Source organism: Lycium barbarum, chromosome 3 (assembly GCF_019175385.1).
Source record: "Lycium barbarum isolate Lr01 chromosome 3, ASM1917538v2, whole genome shotgun sequence".
Classification (NCBI taxonomy): domain Eukaryota; kingdom Viridiplantae; phylum Streptophyta; class Magnoliopsida; order Solanales; family Solanaceae; genus Lycium; species Lycium barbarum.
In genome coordinates, this window is record NC_083339.1 from 13,427,868 (window position 1) to 13,454,667 (window position 26,800).

The 26,800-nt window shown below is 33.5% G+C and overlaps 2 long non-coding RNA genes and 2 pseudogenes across 3 annotated transcripts; 1 reads left to right on the forward strand and 3 right to left on the reverse strand.

The window, feature by feature from the left end:
- The first annotated feature begins 8,155 nt into the window (after positions 1 to 8,155).
- Positions 8,156 to 11,024, forward strand: LOC132633742 (uncharacterized). Its single transcript, XR_009579775.1, has 3 exons — positions 8,156 to 8,563; positions 9,479 to 9,553; positions 10,778 to 11,024. It is a non-coding gene; the product is annotated as an uncharacterized LOC132633742 (long non-coding RNA).
- Positions 11,025 to 14,174: 3,150 nt separating this feature from the next.
- On the reverse strand, positions 14,175 to 17,057 carry LOC132630438 (uncharacterized). Of its 2 annotated transcripts, XR_009578584.1 has the most exons (3): positions 15,956 to 17,057; positions 15,673 to 15,706; positions 14,175 to 14,394 (listed from the first exon to the last, which is right to left on the reverse strand). It is a non-coding gene; the product is annotated as an uncharacterized LOC132630438 (long non-coding RNA). The 2 variants fall into 2 exon arrangements; XR_009578583.1 differs by having other exon boundaries at positions 15,673 to 17,057.
- Positions 17,058 to 18,836: 1,779 nt separating this feature from the next.
- LOC132630333 (L-type lectin-domain containing receptor kinase IV.2-like) lies at positions 18,837 to 23,677 on the reverse strand (annotated as a pseudogene).
- A 624-nt stretch (positions 23,678 to 24,301) lies between these two features.
- Positions 24,302 to 26,540, reverse strand: LOC132633743 (L-type lectin-domain containing receptor kinase IV.2-like; annotated as a pseudogene).
- Positions 26,541 to 26,800: the final 260 nt, after the last annotated feature.

The following is a 26,800-nucleotide window of genomic DNA, read 5'->3' on the forward strand; positions in this document are numbered from 1 at the left end:
TATAGTGATGCAAACTGGATCACCGGTCCAACCGAAACTAAATCCACTAGTGGATATGTTTTTACGACTTGTGGAGGAGCAATGTCATGGAAGTCATCTAAGCAGACGTGGATTGCCCGCTCTACCATGGAATCTGAATTTATAGTGCTGGACAAAGCCAGTGAAGAAGCTGAATGGCTCCGGAATTTCTTAGAAGACATTCCATTTTGGCCCAAACCTCTGGCACCTATATGCATACATTGTGATAGTCAAGCCGTAATAGGAAGGGCTGGGAACGTTATGTATAACGGAAAACCTCATCACATACGACGAAGACATAATACCGTTAGAAAACTACTCTCTAGTGGAATTATCACAATTGACTATGTCAAGTCAAAGAATAATATGTCGGATCCACTTACAAAAAGCCTAGCTAGAGAGGCAGTTGAGAAATCATCAAAGGGAACGGGACTATGGCCGAGGACAAGTCATCATGGCGGTAACTCTACCTAGAAGACTGGAGATCCCAAGCTCTAGGTTCAAAGAGATCAAACAAAGTCATTATTGACGGTTCAACATCGTCAAACAACAACTTTGGTCCATTCTCGTGATGAAGACAATGTTCAGTATCAAGGATAAAGCATTAAGGATTTTTAATGGTTTCTAAGTTTGATACAGGGTATATCAAATTGCGGTTCTTTTTATTTCTTAAAGGATTACACATTTAGGAATCACCTATGTAAGTGAGAAGTGGAAGTCGCTTCAAGGAGAGTTTTGTAAGGCCAATTCTCTATACACTTATGAAACCAGGTGGTGTTCATGGCTGAAAAAAACACAACAATGAGAACCAAAGACGGTTAAGGATTAATTGTGTGACCTATGTTGTCTGGGTATACACCAAAGCTCGACGGTTCAAGGATATCAAATCTACCGATTGACCGAGTATACCCGAGATATGTTCACTACGGAAAGTTCAAAGGGAAAACTACTTATCCAGATGCGATTAATCCTTATTTGCAAATCACATAGTTTTTCCATGCATATTTTCATTATAGCCATTCCCCATTCATGTGGGGGATTGTAAGGATTTTAAACTCAAGCTTAGTTGGTGTGAATGAGAAATGGAGGGAAAATTGAAAATTTGACCAAAGTTCCTTTTAGAAAGAGCACTTTGCATCACGTTGGTAGTGGAAAGAGAGAGTTGTGTGTTTATAAATCAAAACACATCCTCTAGCTCATAAAGGTTTGAGAAGAGGGACTCCCCTCGCGCTGTCATCGTCGTTCGGTTCGGCTTTGGATTTGGATTTGGATTTGGTCAAATGATCTGATTGATTGATAATCTTTTTGGACAAAATTTATTTTTCCAAAGTCATAATTTAATTTTCATATCGGCTTATTTAATATCATTTCCGCTAATTTGATATTCGCGAAATTTCCCAACGGCCATTTTTTGTTTGAAAAGGCAAGTCCTTTCCGAATGGACACCTTGCTTGTTCGGAACAGGTATTTCCGCTCCCATAAATTCCAGAGGCTTCGCCCTATTTTACACCTAACGAAATTCTGCTTCCAGCAATTAAAATTCTCAACTTCTTCTTTTCACATTTCAGTGCATTGTTTTACAAACTATTAAACTGTGAGTTTCCTGTGATTTGCGCCGTTTATTTGAGTTCGCCGGAGTTCTGTGGTCTGTTTTACCGCTACTACAGAAACGTTCTTCCGTTCTATCCTGGGAGGAAGTAACCCATTTCCTTTGGCAACAGTGAGGGGGTTATAATTCCTTAAGGACACACAAGCAACTTGTGGGCTCGAAATAATTTTTCTACTCCTTCTAAATTTCTGTTGTATATTTTATGTTTCTGGTTTTTTATTAACAAACACAAACTGGTATACTGATCACTGTTGTGCATTACGGGTGATAACAACACATTATGACGTTCTATATCGCGATACTTATTCAAGTCCTACCAAGGTATTAGCTACTTACAAAGGAAGTTAGGAATATGTGTCTAGCTAAGACTAATAATTCAACACATTTTGCAATAGTATGATGTTTATTTGGAAATGAAGATTTCAAAAATATTATTGTACGAAGCTTCCATAGCTCAATTGAAAGAAGGATATAGCAAAGGAGACATAATACAACACATTTCGTCAAAGTTCTTTTCCAGACACGATCTTCGACAAAAAGGTGAAATAAATGTTCAACTGATACGCTCGATTGATAATTTGACGAATATATTCATGAAAGCATTAGCAACCTCGACATTTAAGAAGCTGGTATACAAGATTTGGCTGCGTTGTCTCCCAGAATGAAGAGATATTTTAATCGGGGGGAGTATAATACGCGTTGTATTCTTTTTCCCTTAGCCAAGGTTTTGTCCCACTGGGTTTTTCTTGCAATGTTTTTAACGAGGCAGCAAGCAATGCATATTAGAAGAGATGTGTACTCTTTTTCCTTTACTAGGATTTTTTCCCACTGGGTTTTTCCTAATCAGGTTTTAACGAGGTACATTATCTATTATCTTTGGACATCCAAAGGGGAGTGTTATGAAATATTATGTATATTATGGTGGATGTCCATAACTCCTAAGAAGTTACTCCCACTACTTTCTCCATGATGTAGCTATTAAATCTCCCGCCTCCTATCTTCATTATGCAAATATTAATTCTCACACCTCCATGATCTTCCCCCATAGCCTTCATAGTTATTATCTTGTTTATTGTCACCTTTTGACTATCCTCTATGTAGTAGTTTATATAGGGATATAATAGGTGATGTAATTACACTTGAACATACTTGGATGAATAAGAAAGCTCTCATCTCTTGTCTCTCTTTATTGTTCTTGCTTCATCTTTTGATATACTGTACTAACTCTTTTAAAATGGTTTTACAACAGTTATGACTTTATTTTGTTTTATTGCTCCATTTAGTTGGTATATAGATAATATTGTAATTAGTTTTTTAATAGATTGAGTGAGAAGTGTTAAAGAAATAATGTCAAAAAAGGAGAAAAAAGATAAATAGAAATGGAGGCTATAGAGAAATGTCACATCACCTTGTCTATACCTAGCTTTATAATATATATAAATTTAAATAATTTTTTTCCAAAAAAAATATTTTTGACCAAAATTATAATATTTTTAAGAAAATAATTACGGTCACACCAAGTACACTTTATAAGACGATTGGGACAACGCAAAGGGGACACAGTAAACAGAAAAAAAAAACGCAAGAGGAAGGAACGTTGATGCCCTTGTAAATAAAATAATTATCCGTTCATACTCTCTTACTTTCATAAATGTCTCCAAAATTATGATACAAACATAGTATCACCCTGTCTCTTATATACCACGATGGTGTCACATATGACTTATTTCATTTCATCAAAAACACTCATCAACCCTCTATGAAATCCATATGGCATATATAATATACTGACATGGTATCATAGAGGATCATGTTCATTTATTTAAAAACTAAACTTTAAAAAAAAAAAAAAAACTTCTATAATATCATCTTATATACATATAGTGAGATAGTATCATGGAGGACTGCTTCAATCCTTCAATGAGACACTCCTCAGTCTTCCATGCTATCATCATGATATATACCATATACAAAGATGGTATCATGGAGGACTAAGAGAGTGCTTCATCGAAGGACTGAAGCAGTCCTCCATGATACCATCATGACATATAAATATACTGAGATGATATCATGGAGGAAGGGTGTTGGGTGAGGGGATACTTTGATAAATATTTTTGGCCAGTTGGGTAAAAGTAAAATTAGTTTAGGAAGAGACATCAGCTGATAAATATTTTACATTTTAGGGATATTTTGTGTTGTTTTCTCAAAGAGTAAAGACCAAAGGGAAGAGCTAAATGAAAATATCCATACAATGATACAAACTGATTTGTCTATTACACTCCATTCAATCATTCATTATGTTTTACCGAGAGAAAGAGAGAGGAGCGGTGATTAGATGTTGATTTAAAAGAAAAAGGCAAAAGTCATAGATGGACCCCTGAACTTATCCTGATTTTTCATGTATACCCCTTAACTGAAACGTTGACCATCTAGACCCTCGAACATAAGATAAAATGTGTCATTTGAACCCCTCGTGCCAGCTGGGCACATGCGTACAGTGCATTGCTTTAAACAGAGCGTGAGAGACCAAATTTTTTCTTGTTTTAAAATTTTTTAATAATTTTAACAAAAACTCTATTTTAAAATCTATTTAAATAATTAAAAAAAATGAAAAACCCAACCCATACTCTCTAATAGACCACTTCGCCGCCGCCGCTGCCTCCGCCGCTGCTCCACTTCAAAATATATTTATTCAAATCTCCGACAAAAATGACACCATTTTTTTTAATTATTTAAATAAATTTTGAAGAGGTGGCGGCGGTAGTGGGGGAGGCGGAGGCAGTGGCAGCGGCGAAGTGGGCTATCGAAGAGGATGGGTTCGGTTTTTTAATTATTTAAAAAGATTTTAAAATTAATTTTTCTTAAAAAATTTTTTTTGTTGACATGGCTTATTTTTATTGGTCTATTTTTCCATGTCACTGCAAGTGTACTGCACGTGTGTGCCCAGCTGGCACGAGGGGTTCAAATGGCACATTTTATCTTATGTTCGAGGGTCCAGATGGTCAACGTTTCAGATATAAATTTATAATTTATAGATATTAAATAACTCTTTAATATAAATACTGAGGTTCTATGGTAAAGAATACATCTGCTACTGTGCATCACCGTAAGAGGGGGGAGAAGCCGTGTGTTTGTCACGGGTTCGGTCAAATTTAGTAATTTTGATCTAAATTTTGTATTTATCGTAAAAATTTAATTAAAATACAAATTAGTAATTTAGAACCCATTAACTTAAGGGAAACTTACATAAATAGCTATCTTTTATTGGCTTCTAACTAGATATAACTATAAAATGCAAAATTACCAAGCGTAGCTACTTTTCTTTAAAAACGCGTGTGTTTCTGTTTTTTTTTTTTTTTTTTGAAATATAGAGAAATACAGTGAACAGTAAACACGCTCCAGTGAAATCAGGAGCTATTTATGGAATAGATTTTTTGAAATACAGTGAAATACACGGAAATACAAAATCGGGTTGAGTAAAAATAGGCTATATTTTTTTAACAGATTCTTCTTTTTCTTTTTAAATGGTAAGTTAAATTAAATCAACCATATTTCAAGCATTCCATAACAGTTCACGAATCTCTCTCAACTTTTATCACAATCAAAACTTTTTGAATTCAAAAACCACTAAAGATCTGAAAACTTCCAAATATAGAAAAATTATACGCTGGAATACAATGAAATATGGTTGATTGTTTAAGAAATATAAAGTTGTAGTATGCGTATATATAATGGAATACAATGAAATATATCAGAACTATTTCATAAATTAGAAATACAAAATGCAGAATTACATTGAGATACAGTGAAATACAAAAATCGTGAAAACAAAATGGAGCAAAAATAGACTTTACACAAAAAAAAAAAAAAAAAAAAAGATAAATACAGTGAAATAATACACTGAAATATACTGAAACATTTTATCAAACACTTGGTGGGCATGAAGCTCCACAACTCTCATCAATGGTGTTTTTACAACAACAACCTATTCTCTTGCTCCTAGATGATGCTACAATATCATAGCAAAACAACGACGACAGTATATAAACAACAAAATACAACAGAAATACGTAATGGCGTCGCTTTCATCACTATCACTAGCAACGTCTTCATCGGAGACCTCCATCTCCCGGTCAATGTATCGTAAACTCTCTGTATTACCGACAGTTGTCCCTACTTTTCCGGTAAGTTTTGAATTTATTTTCTTATACAGTGGTCTCTCTATCCTCTTTCTGTGATTTTGCAGTTTATGTTTGAAATTCAGTTATAAAATTAATTTATGAAGAAAATCAGTGTTCATAGACTGAATAATGTTTACAATTGGCTAGAGATCCTCCACTACTTTTGGTACTACTTGGAATCAGCAAACTAATGGAAGGAAAAGCTTGGAATTTTGGTACTGCTTGGAATCAACAAACTGTGATAGGGGCAGGAGAGGGAACGGAGAGAGAGAAAGAGAAGGGTGAGGGAGAAATAGATTTGAGAGGTGAGAGAAAATCAATTTAAAAGAGAAACTTATGAAATACAACACACTAGTTATGATGTGTAATTTAAGAAAATATTTTAGTTATGAACAATAAATAAAATAAAATATAGTTACTATTCATAAATAAGTCTTAGAAGTAGCTATGACAAGTAAATTTTCCTTAACTTAAAACTAGATAACCAAACCCGGTCCTACTAGATATGCTGCAAAAAGCTTTCTGACCAGATCCCCATTCCCCACCAAAATCCAATTCTTCTTCTTGTTGGTTCATTGTTTGTTGTCATCAAGATATAAAGATTAATAACACTCAAGTGAATATGTCTATCTTTACTCTTTTTATTTTTTATTTTTTAAAGAATAGGATTCGAGGCATTTGTTGCTAGAAATAAACAACAACAACAATATCTTCAGTATAATTTCATAAATGGGCCTGGTATAAATAAAACAAAAGAAATTTGAACTGTAATTTAGAAGTCTTTTGAAAAACATATACAGTCAGACCTCTCTATAGTGGCAGCGTTTGTCCGGAAATTTCACGGTTGTGATAGTGAGGTGCTGTTATGCAGGTATACTGACATTCGATATTTAGATCTCATTTAGCTGTTATAAACAAAAGTATACAAACAATTAACTTTTGTACTTTTTATGTTATAAACGAAAAAAATATACTTGTAAATTTTAAAATCTCAATTGATATTCATATCTCATAAATTGAAAATTGAAAAAACTAATAAATTACTACTAAATCCATAACTAGTTGTACCACATAGATAAAGAATTAAAATATATGGAACATGTGCATTTTAAATTAATTGAGAATTTAAATATTTCAAGTTTTGTGTAAGAACTCTACAATTATAGGCTGTTTAATAAATTCTAGTCTCTCAATGATAATATAACGCTTGAACTGACGAAGAATTTTCTCCAAACTTTCAGCAAAAAAGAAATTCAATAGCTTTCCCTTGAAGGTTGTCTAAGTGCTTAACAGATGACTCTTCTATCTCCAAGTAGCAGTAGGTTGAGGCTCTTCATCGACACTTTTATTGTCACATAATATATTTCTTACAAAATATTATTACACGCTATTTGAATATGGCTGTTATAGAGAGGTAATTTTACAAAGAATGTATCGCTATAATTGTAACGATCCATTTGGTCGTTTAGAACTTTTAGGCCTAATATCCCTAAAATACCCTTTTCGTGATCTAATTTTGGTGTCTATAGCTTGCGATAACAAGTGATTTGGTTATTTACTTGACGAGTAAATTTTAGAATATATGTATTTAATGTGTGTGAATAGTTTATTCATAGAAATAATATTTGCACACATATAAGGTGTAAGTGGGTAAATATGGTATTTGACGGAGTGAATAATTGGTTATATGTTTAATTTTATCGGGAGATTAATTACCTATAAGTAGCTTATGGTTAATGATTAAGGTGGACATCATGACCCTCTGCGTGGCAGCAACTAGTGAGTAAGTAAATAAAGTGGCTAGGTGTGCAATTGGCTAAATATTGTATTGTAGTGGGATAAATGAATTAATTAAAAGTTGAGTGATAAGTGATAGGTGGCTGACCCACGTGGATCCTTAGAATGGCAGCAACAATTGACTCATGTATTATATATTTAGGTGACACATTCAGAATATAGGTGTATTGTTGAAGTTAATTAAAGAATTAGAGCCCACATTCCATTATGAGAAGATTCCTTTTCATATCTCATTAGAAGTGAGTTAATTCACTTACAAAGGTATTATGCAGCAACTCTTTTTCTCCTTGCACGAGAGTAAGGGAATAAAGCAACTTGTAGTAATAACGTATGAGTTAGTGGATGACAAAAAGGGATTAGCTAATAAATTAAGGGAATAAGTGGGAAATGACCCCTTTCCACGTGGGAGTCATTCTATAAGGTAGAAATGACTCATTGATTATATACAGATTTAGTGCCAATCTTAAAGTAACTTTACTATTATGAATGTTTTAGTGATGGGCCCCACGTCCAAATAAAGGAGACATAATGATATGGTAGCACTTTCAGATTTTAAGTCTTCCACGTCTAGCATATATATTTGCAGCAACTTCTCTTAAAAATTAATCATTCACTTAAGAAATCCTAGGCAGCATCTATTTTACAATATTAATGACCTTTTAGTTCTTGGACTATACATTTAGTTCCTAAGAAGATTAAGCAGCAACGTTGAAATACTTTTAAAGAGAGAAGCTCCTAAGCCATGGCAATTCACGGCCATGACAGCTCTTAAAGCTCACAACCATGGCAGCCCTTGAAAGCTCACGGCCAGCTCCAATATGGTGAAAGGAAGGGAATTTTAATTCCATAAAAGTGTTCTAGGGACTTAAAGGAGCAGCAAGGTTAGAGTTTAAGTTGAAGAAGATAAAGTGGTGCAAATGGTGCAAGTTATTGTAGGGCCGTCCAAATTAAATTTGAGGTAAGATTTCGTTCCTTTCTTTTTGTCATGAAATTGGGGTTAATGATGTTGTAATGGACGTGATTTTGCGGAATAAAGGTTATTATCTATAATGGTATTTATTGAAATTGTATCAATAATTATATACTGCTTACAACTAATTATAAAAGTTAATATAATCAACCTATATTCTATACTTAATGGGCATTGGTATTTAATGGTTAAAAATAACGATTATATATAATAACTTATATTATATACTTATATAATAACGGAATGGGCATTGGTATTTAATGGTTAAATAAGTGGGCTGGGCATTGGTTAAAAATAAGTGGGCCGGTTGTTATCATGATAACCTATATTATATACTTATATATATTATATCATGATAACCTATATTACAGTACCCATACATGATTATATCAAGTATAATATACTTGTAATTTAGTATTGAGGTAATATAATGGATATCTTAAGGTTATTATATCTTACCTCATATCAATATATTATAATGTATAACTTCAAGTAATTATAATAACTTGTACTTAGTTATAACTTCTAATTATAAAAGCTAATATAACTTAAGATTAATACTAACCATTATTATTAGCGTTATTTTCAAGTTTGGATTTTGTGGAATTATGAGAATTGTTGTGGTGCTATGTTCGTATGGATTTAGATGTACATAAGGTTGTAGTGTTGTTGTTGTGATTCGGAACTAATTTGGAGTTCCCATGGGGTGAATTATTTAGAGGAGATGCCGCCCGAATTATATGATCCTTAGATAATGGGTGAAATTAGTTTTCAATAAAATTCCAAATCTGCCTTTGTGAGCCCAACGCCACTTTTTGGAGTGCGTTTTTGGATTTCAAATATAGGTATAGCAATATGGGCGCTATTAGATTCGTATTCTAACGTAGATTATATATTTGATAGACCTTGTCCGTTCGGAAGCACTTCAGAAGGAAAAAGCTTTGGCGTGAAAGTTCGTGACACCTGTTCAGCATTGAGGTAGGTTACGGCTTACTTTATGTTTAGACTCCGGTTAGCAAAACGTATGTAAATAGTAGTGGTTGACGGGAAAAGCATGATAGGCCTTCAGGCATGGTGTGGTGGCGAATTCTATCTAGGTTGGTATGGTCAGTTGTTATGTGGGCTTGTCGCTATTATTGTGATATTGTTATGTGGGCTTGTCACCAGGGTTGTGATTGCATATACTTGATATAATTCCCTCTCTCTTGTCATCTCACTTGTCATATGGAAGAGGATGGTTATTACTGAGAAATTGAATATTGAATTGCACTTCCTAGTATGAATCTACGGAACCTATGACTGCGGTGTTTATTGAGGTTGATTTCATGCGAGGCATGCATCCCATATTCTATGTGCTATTTGATGTAATTATCACCTAGTTGTATCTTTATCACATACTAGCTCACTCACCTTATGAAAGGGGAGGGTAATATTGATGATGGGGCCATGGACAATAATATGACTTGTACTTGTTTATTGCATATTGATGATATAGTTGAAACTGATATCATGCATGACATGCTTCCATGTTACTTTTATGTTGTCCTAATGGTGAGGAGAGTGATTGAGAGGCTCCGAGGTCTTTGCCGGAGATTGAGAGTGACAGAGAGACTCCGAGGTCTTTGCCGGAGATTGAGAGTGACAGAGAGACTCCGAGGTCTTTGCCGGAGATTGAGAGTAATTGATAGCCTCCGAGGTTTCTGCCGGAGAGCACGAGTGGTACATGCACTTCGCGGGTCCCCCATGGGTCATGACTATGAGGCATTGCCATAGCATGTGTGTACGAGAATGGAGCGTGAGAGGTGACTACTGCATTGCAGAACATATACATAGCACGACATTGCATTGCATAGCACTCCATTTGAATTGCTATTCATGTGATTGCATGGCACATTCTCTGATTGATTCTTGATTTGTGAATTATAGAGTTGTTGTTTGTAAGTATTTATTTTAGAGGCTTGATGGACTCGAGGTTTATAGATTTCCCCTAGGCTTATAACCTGAGATATTGAAATCCCTTGTGACTATCGTTACTACAAGACTTTCATATGTGCTAGAGTTGTGACTGTGTTTGATTACTTATCTGCTTACTTGTTAGTTGCTTCTTGTTTATATGCGTGAACTAACCGTTGTCGGCCTATGATACCTACGAGCCTTGTGTTGTGCTCATACTACTCTTGCTACACTCCTTATGAAGTGTAGAGTTATTTTCAGGTGATGTTCGGAGTCTCACGGCCGTTTCGAGGCATTCGTCAAAGGCGTTTGGGTGAGCTATTTGAGATCTTGCAACCCAGAGTCTCTCCTTAGATTTCTGTTGTTCTCTATCCTTAAACAGAAGTCGTATCCAGTTTGAGTCTGTTATCTACTTCAAATTGTAAACTTCTTAGAAGCTCTTGTATGAGTCTAGACCAGGTTTTGGGAATTTCTTATAATAAAAGTATTTATTCCGCATGTTGTATCAAATTAAGGTAGTTACCTGAAGGGTTCGCCCACCAGGGAGGGTTAGTGTGGGTGCCCGCATGATCCATGATTTGGGTCGTGACAATAATGGATTTCATTATTGTTATAGGCAGAATGCCATTATAGAGAAGTATAATATAACATGAAAAATCGGCTCCGGAGAAAATCAGGCCGTTATAGTGAAATGTCATTATAACGAATGACAATTATAGAGAGGTTTGACTGTATGGGTTCCTTTAATTTTCTTCTTGTTTTTTTTCTTTTTTCTTAACGTGCATACAGTTTTTTTAAAGGCAAGGACGTAAGGCGGAACGTTTTACATATTCCTTGGCGAGGCGTAAGCCCCGAGGCACGGGTCGTAAACCCTATGGGATTTAATTTTTAATATTTCATAAAATAATATAATTACTTAAATACTTTTAAATAGGTAAAATTAAATAAAAAATAAAAATAAAATTGTAAATAAATGAGATATATATAAACATAATTTTACAGGTATAAAAATACAATAAAATAAAAGCCATCATGAAATGCAAATCAACTATAATATCTTAACTTTCAAACAATGAAAAAAAATCACAATTTCCTAAAACAATATCATACTATTCATTTTGTCTCCCTATAAGCAAATAATCAATAAACCTTATCAGTATTATAATTAAAACGTAACTCCTTCATGAATAAAAATAAAATTACTTTCAAATGGAGAAATAATAAAATATGATAATTTTAATACATAGGACAAAAGACCAATGACAACGTGAAAATGTACAATTCGGTTATGTATTTTTAAAAGAAATATAAAGTGGTATTCACCCTCACGATGTTCTCAAATGAATGCAATACTACGATTTGTTAATTGAGTTACACTCAATCTTCTTATTTCGATAGATGAAAAACTATTAAGTATCATTCATTTGTTAAAGAATTATAAGGGTCAACGATTTTAATTAAGAAATTTAACATATAATTTGTGTAAGAACTGTTAGGCGAGCCCCGAGCGTTGGGCGTTAGGCGTGTTTGGGGCGTACAGTCGGGCGCTTAGGGCGTAAGCCTCACAAGAACTAAGCCTCGCACGTGAGCCCTGGGGCGTTTTGCCAGTGCTCCGCCCCGAAACGAGTCCCGAGGCGAGTTCTGTAACTGCCTTTTAAACACTATGTGCATACAAACAGGAAATTATGGATTGCATTTTGTTTTGAATTAGAATGGAGAATGACAATCATGAGAAATGAAGTTTATACTTGTAAGGTTAATTGTCAATTCTAATAACAATAGTTTGGTAGTGAAAGAAACTACTTCCTCCGTCGTATGCGACACCTTTCAGATTTCGAGATTCAAATGAATTTTTTTTTATCACGCGTTTTTCATGTCTTTTAAAATTTTTGAATACTGAATTATTGTGATCTATAATACTTTTTACGTTGTTTTCGAACATGTAAGTTTTATCTCGGCAAAATTAAAAGATTTTTTGTCCGAAGACACAGTCAAAATTAACAGGTTTGACTCTTGAAATCCGGACTGTGCCACATAAATTGGGACAGAACTGTTCTAACATTAGATAAGTTCTCCCTTTAGTAGTACACTAGTTACTACTAAAATTATAAATATATCTTTGTTAAAACAACAAATATCAGGATATGTATAGTCTATCTATGTTCTAAATTCTAACCTCTTAATTTATATCTAAGAATATAGCAAGCACTAGGCGAACATGTTATTTAATATTATAGTTGATCACCTCCGGGAGTAAGGGCCCACGCCCACATTGAAAAGTTGAATTTATTACCTTTTTCATTTTATATGATATTATTTTTAGATTTTAAAAAATCACTAATTATATTGAAGAATAATTTAACTTTAAAGATCTTATTTTGTCAAGATCTTGTACATTGAAAACCATAGTTATGGACTCAAAAATGTTAATATTTAAAAAAGTGTATGTCAATATTTGGCCAAATTACATCATAAGTTTAAATGAAAGAAGTAAATTTTTCTGTGCTCTTGTTCATTCTTTTTGTAACATCATTTAAATTATAAAAAATAATTCGATATATTTTAGTTGAGAAACCTCTTATTGATCTTATAAAAGTATTTGAAAGCGAAATAAAAGAACTTTTTTTAAACTTTCAAAGAAAAAAGTCACAAATTCTTATCCTTTTTATGTTAATGGATTTTATTTAGGATATAAAATGTGATAAGTTCATGAAACCCAAAGTTGAGCTTTAGTATATGTAATATGAATAACTCATAGGAGTATTAGACTTAATCAAATATTGGGTGGTTTGTTTTGCATACGAAAGAATAGTGAATTATTACACGTTATATGATAGTGAATTATGTTTACTCCTCACAAAGGTAATTTTTTTTTATTCGTTTTCAGTGTTTACCCGTCATTTTTTTTTTAATTTGGTTATGTTGCCTTGATACTCTCCTAAATTAATCTTATTAATTATGCTTTAAAAATTTAAATTTGACTATTGATAATATTGAAAGAAAATAATAAATCTCTCTTGGTTGCTAAAATAGACAAGTGAAAAATTCTTCAATATCAAGGCTAAATAAAAAGAAAGGGAGAAAATTTATTCATGTATTTATACATAAAATTTTAGTATTTAATAAATAATGATTAGTTAATATCAATTATTACCTCATTAAATTACTTAACAATTGTTATAAAGATTGGTAGATATAAGTATTTATACTTATAGAGGAAATTAGAGAGGGTATCCCACGTGTCAATTTGAAAAGTTCATTTGGAAAATCCAATGGCCCATCGTATTAAATGACACTTATTTCAAATGAGGGCATGATCTGTAATTACAAAGGAAAAAGTGGACTTTCTCTGAGTTGTTGATAAGGTCCAACAAAACAAACCAGAGAATCTCCATAAGCAAGCTAATCTTGTAATGGGCTTTAAAGACTATAATACCCTCAATTTTTTCATTTATTGACCAAAAACAGACATGTTGAAACCATGCCTCATAATTATAATAGGGGAGAATGGCCCGTGCTGTGAAGAAGGTTTAACGGATATACGATTGGCTTTATTTGTATAAAGTTGAGTATTTTAAGATTGAATAGAATCTCCAATTTTGATACCAATTGGAAGTTGGACAGTTCATATTGTGAGTATGTCGCATAAGTTGTGAAATGTAAACATACTAAGATTGAGAAGGGAAGCGTATCACATATTAACTGCTTGATGCTTTTTGGTAAGGAGACAAGTTTTAGACCAGAGATTTACAAAATACTTATATACACTCTGTTTACACAATAACAAAATGTGATGCATTAACTTGAAAATCAGCCGAGGTGCAGTCTCATTTGTAGTGATCTTCAACAACATTGGAAGTTGGAACCTGTTACATAGGGTAGCGAAGGTGAAAAAATTGTATTTTTAAAGGTATATAAGTTTGAAGAAAGGGAAACAACTAGGTTATTGCAAGTCAATCAAGACATGTATTTGAACTTGTGTAAATGCATTGTAAGATAAAGTATTTTACTGATGGTTAATACCAAGAAGGTGCATCAGAAGTACAAAAGAGATTGACAGGTCCACTACTACAGTTACAACATCAAAGATTCCATGAAATACAAGAGAAGTGTTGGGTTTTCTAATGGACTACTCTTGCACCACAAATACAGTGTTTGTAAACATATGTATTTCACAACAGATGACTAATAGCTTCCACTCACAACTACTATAACTATTCTTATGCTAAGAATAGAAATTAAGTTCATCAAGCTTTTTGCAGACTTAACCTTCAGTGATTAATCTAATAAGGACTTCAGTCTGTCTCGGTGTTCAAATATTCTTTGATTTTGTTCTTGCCATGTATGATAGACAACTCCAGGCTTCCAGCAAGCATAATCCTATAGAAGTCAGCTTTCACATTTTTACCTTTTTTATATGCTAGAATCAAGAATAAAGTGATGCCTTGCCATATCAATTGTTTGGACCATACAGCAGCAGAGAACTCTCATTGAAAAGCAGATGATTAGTGCTTTCATTAGTTGTATCACACAGAGGACATGACACATTGTCTAAACAGCTCCATTTTGTTAATCTATCCCCGGTGACTCGTTTCATCACTTTATTCTTGGTTTAGCTTCCCATCATTTTAATTTTTGCTCACATTATTAAGATAGTAACTCTTTGGGTATCATTTTAATGAAGAAATGTAGTAAATCTTAAGTGGTTGTGCTTGTTAAGTAGGAAGGGGTGACCTTAAACTTTTTGCCAATGAGAACACAATCCCTTTTGGTTCTAAAGCATAGCAATTCGTCATAGAGGTAGATATGGAATTACAGGCTTAATGACATCTCCAACATGTTCAGAATGAAGCAAAATATTTTCAAACCACGTACGTCGGACGAAAAGACACCTTAATTGCATCTTAGATAAATACTATCTAATTCTGTATTGATAATGGAGATACACTATATGACTTCGAATAGTTTATCAGTTCCAATAGCAGATTTTGCTATTTTAAAATATCTGAAAACATATTTCACCATAAACTCCAGATGGAAGGAAGTTCATAGATAAAGCACAACATTTTAATCTTGTATCTGCATGTGAAAATTTCCACATAACAAGCCTCAAACATGCAATAAAAATGGGGGAGCTTACATACCTTTATGCATCTTGGTCCATCTTCACCCATTTTCCTGCAAAAGGAAGAAACAGTTCAACCCAATTTTTTTCTATAACCTAATTCTGATTTCATATAGTTCTGATAGCTTATGCTGATAACTATGATGTGAGCTTTAATCCATTCCAGTACCATAGCATATTTCTCAGCATTCTAGTCTTTAAGGGCAAAAATGTCAAAACACATTAATATGTAGTATCAAACTCTACCATGGATGGACTTACATATTGAAATAACCTAATTGAAAACATGTTTTCCAACTCACCTGATACTTTCTCATGGAAATAACTGGTCACTCCACCTGAAACATAATTCTCGAAACAATTGAACCTTGAGTGGGAAATTACCATTCAGAATCAAAATCAGACACCCAAATATAATTCCTCCATATATAAAACAATTCAGAAACGAAAAGATACATAAAGTGATCTATGAATCAGACCAGACCGGCGCACGAATATTGTGATACGAACTAAGATACACCCAGAAAAGATATATCAAATGCATACCACAGTCAACTATGAAAACACACAATTAAGAAATCGCATAAGCAAACTCACAGAATCTAGTCAACATAGTCGAAGAAAACACTGCCTAGCCTTATCCCCCATTAGGGGTATTTAAGTGATAGGTTCTGTATGAACTGGACGATTCTATTTGGTCAAATACCCAGCGACAAATTCCTATGTTCCTTCCATTACCGTATTATGCAACGGTGTCATCGTCAATGTCGAGTTTGAGAAGTCTATAACTTTGAACTTTGAAATTTAGAAATCTTTAAACACCAAATTCCCTTGCAAATAGAGAGAACGGACATACAACAGAGGAGAAAACAGCAGAACATAAAAACAAAACCAGAGCAAAAAATAAAAATCAAGAAGCAGAAAATCTCACATGCTCAACACAAAACTGCAAATCCAGAATCGGTTATACATAAGCAGACCAATCACTGTTGAAAATATTTTCCAATTATAGATTAAATATATAATAATTGAGCTAAAACGTCAGGCTTTTATCGGAAACTTAATCCGCTTCCGAATAGAAACATTGGGATGAATCTCATTATTACCATCAGACCTTAAACAACTCATTTCAGTATTTATTCATAGTGGATTAGAGACTTCACCAACACCGCTTTGTTGAAGTAATTTCTCCATAACAAAAGGATGGATAAAGAACTATAACAGACAACGAAAAAGATGAAGATAATAGATGAGAGCTGCAAAAAATTTGCAAAAATTGCAGGCATAAGAGAACTAAACAAGGCTATGTACACGTAGAGACACACAAGTAAGCGAATGAAAGACACGTAGGGTTTGGTTAATAATTGAAAGACACATTTTCTTTGTAACTAAAATTAAAGTCTAATAAATGATTTCAATTTAATTGACCTTTAAGCAGGCATGTTGAAACCTGCCCTTATATATATATATATATATATATATATATATATATATATATATATATATATATATATATATATATATATATATATATATATATAATATTGTATATTATAATATATAGAAATATCACAACTAACAGATCACTATACATACTTTGACCCAGTGCTCCCTAACAATTAAAAGTCATACTTTAATATTTACGCCAGTGAATGATGGAATGTTTTTTTCTTAAGATAATTGTAAACTAAGCAATGGTACTATTTTCCTAAACACACTAAACACATCACGACTAGTTTTTTTTCTTTTTCCTTCTCTTAGATATAATTTAGTGATTGGTTGAACAATGAAAATCAAATTATCTGCTTTTGAAGTCAGAATTTAAATTGTTGACATAAATGAACTTGCCATTGGAAGAAAATGTAGGAAGAAATTAGTTTCATCATTCTCCAATCAATTTGGATACCTTTTTTTTTTTTTTTTTTTTTTAGTTTCTGCTACATTTTAAGCTAGAAAGTCCCGGAAATTTCTCAAATGGGAACTTGAAGAATTAGAAACTTCTTTTGTCGCAATTTCAGTTTATGTGAAGAACAACAGCTGGGATCATATGTTCCACGATCAGAAGCCATTTTCATGCTTGGTTATGATCTGTATTTTTGAAATTTTGCAACTTCCTTATTCTAGCCAGCTCAAACTTTAAACATTTCCTGTATTCTTTATTTAATTGCCTATTACTCCCTCCAGATCAAAAAAGTGTCCACGGAGCCATTTGCAAATTCCTTAAGAAAATACTAACTTCTAGACAAAATAGGTAATATGACTAAATTGTCCCTAATTAAATAGGTATTGGGATTTAATCACATAACACTTAATAGGGACAAATATAGAAAAATAAGGTTAATTCTTTCTTGTTTTGATTAGTGGACACTCTTTTTGACCCTAAGGAAAAAAAAGCTAAGTGGATACTCTTTTTGATCCGGAGGAAATATTAATAAAACAACATCAGTAGGCAGATGCCTGATGATAAATTTGATTTAAAATTTTAAAAAAAAAAACAATGAATGAGGAAAATGTAATTTTCATAAAGAGAACTCTAGGACTTTTCTCAGTCTTCTTTCCTACTCTCTCTGTCCCAAGTTAAGTGTCTTAACGTGACTAGACAAGGAATTTAAGAAATAAAGAGAGATTATTAAATTTTGTGATCTTAAACTACATATGCTTATAATGTACTAAAATGTGCTTTGAATCTTGTGGTTATAAACTTGTCATGTAGGATGTTTGAATTGTCAGCTTACTAAATATAGAGAGATATTCTTTTTGCAACAGATCAAAAGGGAAAGTAAGATACTTAAATTGGAACGTACACAATATTGAAGAAACAAAACTAGTGCATAAGCGTTAGGGATCAAATCATCAAATAATTGAAGTTTCCAAGATGACTAAATGGACTAAGTCTACAACTTTAGGTTGAACATAGCTAATATAACAAAAGTAGTTTTACGAAGAATTAACCTAAATAGCAGTCAACCCATCCGTTTAAGGTTTAAGTAAAAATAGCCGGCGGATAATATATGTATAGTTTGTCTACAGTCATGTATAATATGTGTATAATCTATATATACAGGTTAGGAAAAGTAAACAGTAAATCTGGCCAGCTATTTGTGGATTACTATTTTATTACTAGGAGAAGCAGAAAAAATTAAATATTCGCCGAGTCATCGACCACTGGAGAGAAGGGAATATGTAACAGAAGAAGGTAGCTTGTCAGAAGATGGATATGACATTGCAAAATGATCAAAGCCTACAAAGGATAAACTAGTTTTTGAAGTTTGCATCAGTGATAATTCTGGCAAAGGCAACCTCTTCTTTAACAGTCATTTTTTGATCAATGACTTCAAGAATATAATTAACCTCTGGTCCAACAAGAAAATACGTAGTCAACTAAAACAATGTCCTAGTCCGATACCCTTGGATCTGTCGGCCTTCTCCCACAAGCCACCTCAAGGAAATATGCCCCAAATGAATATACATCAGGGGTAGTTGTGGCTTTGCCTGTTCTTGTATGCCCTGGGGCAAGGTGTCCAAGAGTTCCAACGATGTGGGTAGTTTGAGGATCGGTCCCATGATCATTCAATGCTGGCCTAAAATCTCAATCTTCCCTTTAATTCACCATCTAACAACACATTACCGGCTTTTATATCCCCATGGCTGTGGATCACTACTTCTCCCATTGTTCATCAAGATAGAGTAGTTCTGATGTCTGCACCTTTGATGACTTGAAATCTTTGGTTCCAATCAAGAGTGCAGCTTGGCTTGTCAAATTAATACTTGCTTAGGCTTCCGTTACGCATGCATTCATAAAACCAGAAGTAACTCCCCTTTGCGCCTGCAATAACCCAAAAGTGTTACTAAATTCTGTGGCTAGCTAGCTAATACTAACAATTTTTGCAACAAATTCCCTCATCCCTCACCTTGATCCGCGAGAGACCCTCTTGACTGCTATCTAGGTACTACTCGAGAAAGCTTAGGAAGTTGAGAGAGATCAAGCCTTGATCAATTCCAATCATTTTAAAGCTCCATCCAAGGAGATAATGTGTTGAAACAACTGCACCGGTGGATGCTGAGAAGCCAATAGACACGTGTTCAGCCGTGAAAGATGAAAGATCATATATAGACTAAGGACAGGAGCGGACGGTCTGGTTTTGCAGCGTTCAGAGGAGCCATTCTAATATTATATGCTTAGCCATATTCCACCCAAACTTGCATTGTCTGGACACTAGCTAGAGTTTAACTTATTGAAGGATTTCCCGTTGCTGGCATCATAACCTGTTGGCTTTGCTATTACAAATTTTAGGCCATTGATGTCAATGCAAACATGGTTACCGTCAATATCATCAAATTCACAGTTCTGTAGCGTGTCAAACTCCACAACAACAACATGGCTGGTGGCATCGCTGTTACTACAATCATATGATACTATCATCATATTATCATCATACTATATTAAAAGTGGGAATAACTTAAGTCAAAAGTTGAATTACCAAAATATCCTTTAAAATTAAAGTGATTAACCATTTTATCCTTTTATAAAAATTAAAAATTAATTTCCTATTAAATGAGTACTTCTGACTAAACTGAAAAGACCTTTCATCAACCTAATGACCCGTACAGATTCTGTGAAGTTTAATTTCCAAGTTCAATGTTTTTTGTCCCGTATTTATTTTCTTCCTTTTAGCTTCCAACAGTTTAAACTTTCCACATTCTTTATCAAATTCTATAAAGTGGATAGTGAAATAACCTACCCGGCCTTCAGGTCAGTTCAGTTTTTATCTTTTAATTTTTGTGTAAATACTTCATTGCGCTTGGTGTATCTCCACAACAAAGGTTGAACTCTTGTCTTAAAGTTGGTGAGAAATTCTCCTTAACTTTCGCAACTCCCTCTATCCCAAAACAAATTGATATTTTTCACTTTTCGAGAGTCAAATTTTTTAATTTTAACCGTGTTATTTAACATAAAATCTTTTGTTTTTTCGAAATAAAATTTACATATTTAAAAACTACGTAAAAAGTACCATAAGTCACCATAATTAATAATTTAAAATATTTAAAAGACGTATGAAAAAATTACGGTCAAAGAACAACTCGTTTGACTCTCGAAAAGCGAAAAACGTCAATTTTTTTAGGACGGAGGGAGTATTTTGTTCTGTTTTTGTTTTTAGTTTCCTTGTCAGACTCCAATTCCTCAATGAGTTTAGAACTTATAGTATGCCCGTAACTTTAGTTTATCTTTAGAAATTGACCAAAAAGAGATCTCAATTGAGGAATTGGGTAAAATAATTAGCTGGGTTAACAATTTTAACAATTTATTTTGGATTTCGAAGAGATTGACAGACAAGTGAAGAAGATATGGAACAACCAATTTTTTATTTTACACTAGAGAAAAAAAAAAAAAAAGGAAGCATTTTCAAAACCAAATGTAAACATCAAATTACTAAAGTATTCAACGTACACAACTATTTACGTTCTGTTCTTATTGATCGTTTTACTAAGTTATTGTATAGCTTTGAAAATTTTAAGAAAATTGTAAAATGTAATAACATTTGCTGTTCTTTACATGATTTTACTTGTAGATCGAGCATACCAAAATTTGATATTGATTAAAATTATATCGAATGATCATATCTAATGTGCAAGATCAAGATGGTATTCACTTTGCATATTAAACCTAAGGGTTTTATCCAAGGTGACAAAAGTGAGCTCCTAATTACAACTAGAACGAAATCTTTTCACCAAATTATCTAACATAGCAACAAAAAATTGAAAATTAACAATTCAGAAAATAAGGTAGGGAGGGAGACACAACTGATCAAACTCAAAAAGGGAGGGATATTCTCTCCCCACAAAAATTCACTTTATTTAATCATGAGAAATTTTCAGATAATTATCATCAGTTGCGCGAAATACATGGTAACATTTTGACTTAAGTCGTTAGAGGAAACTTGATACATCTTTCAAGACTAGATTTTCTAAATAAATAATCAAAAAATTTTGTCATCAATATCACTTATTCCCGTTGATCTATGCAGGTGTCCTTGTTCATTTCTTAATTTTTCTACTCTTCTATAGGTTACGCTTACATTATTTTAGCAATTTTTGCTCTTACATGTCTATCAATATCCACATAATGCGGATGAAATTTAAATTTCATTTTTCACCATCCAAATGACGAGTGAATAACTTAAAAGGTCACTCAATTATAGCAAATTTACTACCAAAGTCACTTATGTTTGTTTCATATCAATAAAATCACTCAAGTCAGAGTAGTATATCAACAAAGTCATTATAGACAAAAAGCTAAATGAATAATTTCATAAACCTCCTCCGAAAGTTTCATTTTGTTTAACTTAACTCTTTTATGGCCTTATTTTAATTTCCTTGTAATAATTTTCTAACCTAATTGTTATTAGTATAAAAATATATAATCTAACTAAATTGTCCACATATTCTTTTGGTTAATTAATTTTGTGAACATTTTTTTGAAGAAAAAGTTAGTTTCAACTCCATTATTATTCACGTGACATATATATCTAAATTCTTTTTTTTTTCCTTAAAATATCTTAGATTTAAAAAATTATTTAACAGTACTTTTTAAAAAAAATTCTAAAGTTTGATTCCCAGTTACCACTGACCTAACATACTTACTTTCTCATATGATTTTCCCTCGTTCCACGGGTAGAATGATATATCAAATATTACTTAATAAAATTCAGTAAATTGAAAGGGATGTTGGAGGAGAAAGGGATAATATATCACATTTCTATAAATAAAAATAGGCTTTAAGTAAATGTGAATGTATGTACGCAACATTAGTTGTGATGTGTTTCTTCTTCACGTATTTGCATTTTTTAATAGAAAGAATCATTTTTAATGCTTAAACGTTCAAATGTAAGAAAACATTTTCTTTCCATTTTTTATCAATTAGACATGTGCAAGCAATTTTATTTTTAGCATTTAAAAAGTGTGTAGTAATTCTTAACAACTTATGCTACAAAAAGGGAGTTTTAGAACATTATATAAAATTTATCATTTAATTTAGTTATGTTAAAGGAAATAAGGGAGGTGAACGTAATATTTCAAACCTCAAGGGAAGTTTGTGTGATAAATACATAAGTGGTGAGAGGTATCTGAAATTATCCTTAATAATAATTAGGTTAAAAAATTATTATGCAAAAGAAATTAAAATAAGAGAGGTAAACATAGCCCCAAAGAAGGTAAGTTAAATAAGATAAGATCAAACTTGAGGGGAGGTTTATGTAATTTTTCATTTAGCTTTTTGTCTATAATGACTTTGTTGATATACTACTCTAACTTAAGTGACTTTATTGGTATAAAACAAATATAAGTGACTTTGATATTGAATTTGCTAAAGTTGAATGACCTTTTAAGTTATTAACTCTCCAAATGACATATATCGCATGACAACTTAAACATAAAGGTCTATCCATGTTTTAGAATATTCTGTGTCATAACTTGAGACTATTTACAACTAAGTTTGAGTAAAATTTCACATAATGGTTATTGATTAGTGATACTTTTGGTACTGTTAAGAATTACAAAGATTAAGACATCGAATATTTTTTTCTTCAAATGACATGTATTTAACTGAACACTAAACTTTAGAAATACTATCAACTGACATTTAACAATTGCACGTCACACATATATTGTTTAATTTATTTATGTAAAATTTTTATAGTATTCGATATTCATTAATATGGGGTACACGTGCGAAGGGCGTTCCCAGAAACTAGTTATTAAATTAGCAAAAGATAAGAGCTTGGAAGTGCTTCCGGTAGCCTTCTAGCTGGTGCAATCACAAAAGACATGCCATGACCAGCCATAATCGAGTAATGAGGCACTATGGCAAAGACAAATGTGGTTGAGAAAGAGAAAGCTCAGCCATTTGAGAAGCACTTGTTAGCCTTAAGACTTGAATGGAACCTGTTGTAGGTGAATTTTAAATCGTCTGCAGATGCATGGCCTAATGGAGCATAAAAAAGCAAAACAATAAACTGAAATACCATGGCTATAACAATTTCTTTATGTCTGTTTTCAGTTTTTTCTAGGGATGATACTGATAATAATGTTCATTAAGTTACTTCATAGAATCACAAATTTTGACTACCTATCTTCTAACGTTCAAGTCTACAATGTGAACTCGGTAATGTCCTTTTCTTGAAGCCATATATATAACAAACATTTACACAACATATTCAAATTCAGTGGGCATGCGCTTGACGTTGCTTTCTCCAAAAATCAAGATTGGGAAGAGTCCAACTTTTTGGACTTCAATTGGTATTCATGTCAATTCATGAATTTGGAATTGTAATCTTAATAATGTAATTTCCCAAGCAAATTGCTAGGCGATCCTTGTCATTGAGCTGCCTAACTTCCAAGCAAGGTAACCGGTACAGCAATGGTAGCTCTGCTGGAAACAATGGAAGTAACATACATGCAAATTCATGTATGAGAGCATGCATATTTAATGATGACCAGTAACTACATGTATGCTACTAAGTTGAAGCCGAATTGATAAGCTTGATAAAAAAAAATGTGCATTTCCATTTTTCTTGAGATGCTGTAAAAGAAGATAGTATAAAGATTCAATTAAGACAAAGATGAAGTGCAAACCATGATTACAAACTAAAGTTACTAACACATTTAATTAAAGCGCTACTTGTACACCACATGGATCCCTACAGATAATACGGCCTATGGCTACTAAAAAAGCAAGAAGCAGTCCTATGCCATTACGTAATAGTAATATCTCTAACGTACAATTCAACACTTAATCATTACTTAATAAAAGGCATATGATGCCAAGAAGATAATGGAATTTTCTCTCATTTGAGGACGGACTTCAAGAAGATCCTAATCATCGACCTCCAGAGAGAAGTGAGTTTGTAATAGAGGAACAATGCGAACATGTCTTCTGCACAGAAGATGAACCTGAAGTGACAAAATCATCAAAACCTTCATTGCAACCAGCAATAAGGCCTGCAGCAGATAAACTAAGTGATGCTAAATCTGGTGGAGGAATAGACCCTTCTAGGTATTGGACAACTTGTCTCATACTTGGCCTAGCTGTAGACTCTGAAAGTGAGCATAACATACCAATTTTTAACACCAGTTCTGCTTCCTCTGGCGTAAAATCAGCACCTAATTTGGGATCAACTACCTTAAGAATTTCACCTTCACTCCAGCAAGAAAACACCCGTTCGACCAAAACAAGATCATCGGACAATGCTTTTGGATCTATTGGCCTCCTTCCACATGCAACCTCAAGTAAGAAAGCTCCAAAAGCAAATACATCAGAACTGGTTGTTGGCTTACCAGTTCTTGATTGCTCCGGGGCAATGTAGCCGATAGTCCCAACCACAAGGGTTGTATGAGGTTCAGTTCCATGATCATACAATCTTGCAAGGCCAAAATCTCCTAACCTTCCATTAAATTCAGAGTCCAATAGAACATTACTTGCCTTTACATCTCTGTGTACCACTACTTGCTCCCCCTCTTCATGCAGATAAAATAGTCCTGAGGCAACACCTTTGATGACTTGAAATCTTTGGTTCCAACTAAGGGCACAATCAGATTGGTCATACAGAAATTTTTCTAGGCTTCCATTAGGCATGAATTCATAAACCAAAATCAGCTCTCCTTTACGTCTGCAATAACCAAGAAGAGGAACCAAATTCCTATGGCGTAGCCGACCCATACTGATAATTTCTGCAACAAAGGCCCTCATTACTTGTTTTGTGTCATGAGACACCCTTTTTACAGCAATCTCAAGTTTTGAACTGGGCAACACCCCTTTATAGACTCTACCAAAACCTCCAGAACCCAACAGTCCCTTTTCGTTAAATCCTTTGGTAGCAATGTACAACTCTTTGTACTTGAACCTATGAGGTCCATAATCAAGTTCCCAGTCCTCAATCAATTCTGCAAACTTCTTTCTTCTTCTTATGTAATAAACAACTCCGTAGGTAAAAACTATAAGCACACCTGCTAAAATCACAGGCAATCCAATGGATAGAAGCCTTGATACCTTTTTAGGTCCGATTCGAGGTAGCTTTGGAAGCTTAGAAATATCGAGTCCTGCAGCCATGCCATTTATCTTGAAACTCCATCCCAAGACATAGTGAGATGATGCCACTGAGCCGGTGGCTGATGAAAAACCGATGTACATGGTTTCTTTTATGATACGTGAAAGATCATAAGACAAAGACAAAAGTGGAGTGTTTGGTTTAACAGCTGTGACCAGTGCTATGGTAACATGCATTTGCTTAGATGCAGCATCATATTCAACCCAAGCTTGCATTATCTGACCGCTGATGAGAGTCAAATTTTGAAGTGGACGATCGTTACTAACATAATAACCTGCTGGCTTTGATACGTCAGATTCCATCTGATTGATATTAATTCCAACATGGTTGTCATTAATATCTTCAAATTCGCGACTCAGTATCGTATCAAACTCCACCGCAACAACATGGTTGGTGATGTTCCCGTTGTTTTTGTCACTGAAAAGACCGATGTAATGTGATGGAAGACCTCCTGGAAGGCCTTTAGTTGGTTCAATAACAAAAGCGAAGCCATGACCACCCAAATTTGGATATTCAGGCACAATTGCAAAGACAAAAGAGTAGAAAAAGAATGTGCTGCACCATCTGAAGTGTTCTTAAAATCGACTGGATTCGGATAAAATGAATGACCTGTTTTCTGTGGGGTTGAATCAGTTAACTTCAGCAGCCCATTAGAGGTTAACTGTGATAAGCCATCTACGCTCATGTTTGCTGATTTGAATCCATTATAAGTGAACTCAAATTCTGAGGCTGCAAGCTCACATAGAGCACATAATATAACTAGCAGAAAGATGTTGAAAGACATGGCAAAAAATGCAAGTGGAATTTTTACTAAAGCCTATTTAACAACAGGCAAGATATGCCGTGTAACCAGGGTCAGTAAAACACCAGAAAAAAGTGGTCATTGAAATTTTCTTAGCTTGACTTTTCTCATTTTCCATGTTTCTTTCAGGTTTTAATGGTAATATGGTATTTCCACATGCAGATGTAATGTTACCCTTAAGGATACTTAGTCTTGGCTTAAATCATCTGTTCGATAATTAGATATTGAGGGATGAGGAGTGT